The sequence below is a fragment of the Petaurus breviceps genome, unplaced genomic scaffold (genome assembly GCF_028583685.1).
Source record: "Petaurus breviceps papuanus isolate PSGF00001 unplaced genomic scaffold, PetGlider_PUasm1.0 91133, whole genome shotgun sequence".
NCBI classification, from domain to species: domain Eukaryota; kingdom Metazoa; phylum Chordata; class Mammalia; order Diprotodontia; family Petauridae; genus Petaurus; species Petaurus breviceps.
Window position 1 is genome coordinate 33,675,389 of NW_027187419.1, and position 3,710 is coordinate 33,679,098.

Sequence of the window (3,710 nt, forward strand, 5' to 3'; positions counted from 1 at the left end):
ATGCAGCAGGTAGTCTGATCACAGTTCCAGGGGAGAAAAGAATGTTTGTGGTTGCTCGCATATCAGAACATAGTCCAGGAGAATAGTGACCACACATCTTCTTAGATATACCACCACGGAAGAATTGAAATCTTACTGTCGCTTAGAACTAGCTCTGAAAACAGCAGCCTGAAAAACATGAAACTTGGGGCAGTGGCCCCTCTATCCTGGGAGCAGAGCCCAATTTTAACATTTAAAAGTCAAAAAATAGCAGAATTGGTAAAAAAAAAAAAAGATGTACAAAACTCCACTAAAGAAAAGATCTCATTAAAAAGCATAATAGGCCAGATGGAAAAAGAGATATAAGCCCACTGAAGAAAATAGCTCTTTAAAAAATTAGATTTGGACAAGTGGAAGCTAATGACTTTGTGAGATATCAATAAACAATAAAACAAAATCAAAATAATGAAAAAAGTTTAAGAACATGTGAAATATTTCATTGGAAAAACAATGGATATGGAAAATAGATCCAGGAGAGATAATTTAAGAATTATTGGGGGCAGAAGGCAGAGCACCAGCAAAGGACCCCAGCAAAGGCTCGGGATCCACCACAGTTCCCCCTCACATTCCCACTCACAGTACCAGCAGTGATGGTGGCCATCCTGGGTCTTAGTGCCCTGGCTCAGCTATGCTGGGGCTTGGCTTTCTGCTCCATTGTGGCCAGAGACTTGGACACCTTAGCGGCTACTTTCACTGAAATGACCTTGAAGCCGACATTCTGGGGCCTGAAGGAGGAGGATGAGCATGCAGGCCTGGTTGACCCTGATGTTCTGGCTGATGGCCTTTTCCCTGATGATTTTCATCAACTCCCTCATGTGGGCCTTCTCTTCCAAAGTGCTCAGTATTTCTTCATCTTCTGCCATGGCATCGCGGACAGTGATTACTTCTAGCATCATTGCCTCGGCCTTATTGGGTTACCTGTTGTATGGAGAATTCTGTACAGTGATGTGGTGGGCCATGGTAGTCCTAATCCTCTATGGACTTGTACTGATCCACATAAATTCGTCAGCTGATGAGGAGCTTGAGGAAAAGAAGACCCAGTAGGTACAGACCTGAAGGCAAATGTTCTTCATGCTGTCCTCAGCCCTTCAGAATCCCAGGCCTCAGGAAGGCCACTGAGTTCTGGAGAGCAGTGCTCTCTTGTTGTTGTTTTTAATTCCTGTCTATGGAAGAAACCAGTGCGAAACACCATCTGATTGATTCTAGCTTTAAGGATCTCTTCAGGCAGGGTATGCTCATGTAGCTAAGCCTCTGGCAAGTGTATTTGCGCTTCTGACTCAGTTGAGAAATTCTGCTAGATGTCTATCAACCCCAGGGAGAAAGCAATGCTCTTGCTGGAGTTGATGTTGTTCAGACTGATATGTTCCTTGTGCCCAGGGGACAGATACCAAGAAGAGGCTTTGCCTCTGGTGAGTGTTCCTCCTTGAGGCATCCTAGACAGAATGGAGAAAGCTGTCCTTAGGACTGACCTTGGGTCTGAATCTTTGTTACTCTCTTTCTCTCTCTCTGTGGAACTCCAGTGATGCTAGTAGTAGGCTTATTACAAATCATAAATCTTAATTTTATGGAGATTTATGGTCCATTGGTATTGATATGTGCCAATAACAATGTAAGACCAATCATGGTAGCACACCTGAGGACTGCTGCTGCGAATAATTTTAAGGGTCTAATCACATAGTATAATGAACTTTCTCTTCAGAGCTAAACATTCTTCAGTAAAGAATAACATTCATAGCAACATCCTTAAGCAAAACATATCATCTAATACATATACATTTACATATATATATATATACATATGTAATAACACTCAGTATTTCATATGGCACATACCATATATCATTATATTTAGTAGTATTCCCCAAAATACTTGTTTACACAATAAGGGAGTCTAAGGCTAGGGCCTTCCCTAGTACGATGCATCCGTGCATCCTTAAGCGGTAGTAGAAAATACCACACCATTCCCCCCAGGTCACTGTAAGAACAGTCTCCTTAATCAATATGAAACGTCCAAGTAAAGCCCTTTATCATCTTAACTCGAGGTTGACTTCTAAGTCCCATGGTTCTTCCTCTGTGGACTGACCACTCCCAACTCTCACTTGGATTCACATGTAGGCAACTCTCTACTCCTGCTCCTTGTCTCAGCTCATGGGGATTGCTCCCCTCCAAGCTCTTGCCTGATAGCAGGCTCCAGGGGCTCCTTCCCACAGCTTCTGCCTCTGGGAAAACAACACTTAACAGGCCTTCAATACAAACTACCAATACTGTCATCTCAATTCATCTCCAAAGTCCAGAAGCTCTGCATGAACAGTTCAGTTCGCTTTAACAGGTCTTAAAAGGGGCTTAAGCTAAGCCTCCTTCCCATGGACAGGAACCTGCCCCATACCTCTTATTTTCTTTTACAGCTCAGAAACTCCTTAAGCAAGTCTCTGTCATCAGTGGTCTCCTCGTTGCTATCAGAGTTGTCCTTCAAGCTCAGAGGTCTCTTCTCCCCAGTTCTTTTAGGTTTCCTTTCACCTCAACACTCACTGCCCATTCTTCTCTTCTTCTTTGTCTCTTCCTTCTGTTCTCAGTGCTGGCAGCTCTCTCAATGCTACCTTTCTCAATGTCTGCTCTTTCACACCCCTGACTCTCTTTATATACAGTTCTAGTTGGCATCTGATTGACTAAAACTAACTACCCATATCTGACTGACTAAAACTCAGTATCCATGTCTGATTGGCTAGAACTCAATAGACATGTCTGATTGGCTAAAACTCAATGCACATATAAGTCTCTTATTGGCTAGAATTCAATCCAGCAAAAAATCCCACTTTGCTCCTTGTTACAATTACTAAACACCTAAGTTAGTCAAGGTCTAGAAAACCAAACTAGTGAGACAATGCCATTTCCTGCCCTTGAGGGAAATGTAGTCTGTTGGAGAGAGGACAAAGAAGACACTTAACACTTATTAGCTATATGACCTTGGGCAAGTCACTTAACCCCAATTGCCCTACTTTCCCCCCTCAAAAAAGCAAGAAAATAAAGAGTGATTAAAAACTGCCCCCCAAAAGGAGGGAAAGGATAAAAAACTAAGGAAAGATCTAAGACCATTTCTTAACCTTTTTGGGGACAGTGGCCCCCTTGGAAGGCTGGTGAAGTCTACAGAATCCCTTCTCAGAATAAGGCTTTAATAAATAATATTTATATATATATAATATATAAATATATAAAATAAATATAAATATAAAAATATAAAATAAAATAAAAAATAAGGTTTTAAAAATAATAACACAAAATACACAGGATTACAAAGGAAACCCAATTGGAATGCAGTTATAAAAATTTTAAACAAATGCATGGATTCCCAGTTTAAAAACTCTTAATCTAAGACACTATGCCATAAAAAATTTAACAAGCATGCGTAGGGTAAGACCCCCTAGTCTAAGGCAATGTGCCATAAGAAATTTGAGGAGGAAGAAGTCCATTTAAGCTGGGGAGGAATCAGGAAGCCTTCACAGAGGAGGTGGTTACTGAGCTGGGTCATAAAGAGGATTTCAGAAAGAAAAGATGTGGAGGAAATGAGTTGCAGGTAGGGAAAAGAGCCTTGGCAAATGGAAGAGGAGAGTGAGTTTTCTAGTTTGTGTGGAGATAGACTTCATGGAAGAAAGTAGAATGAAATAAGTTTGGAC

General features: G+C 41.2%; 1 pseudogene; it reads left to right on the forward strand.

The window, feature by feature from the left end:
- Nucleotides 1–1,083, forward strand: LOC138154920 (transmembrane protein 42-like; annotated as a pseudogene).
- The last annotated feature ends 2,627 nt before the right edge of the window (nt 1,084–3,710 follow it).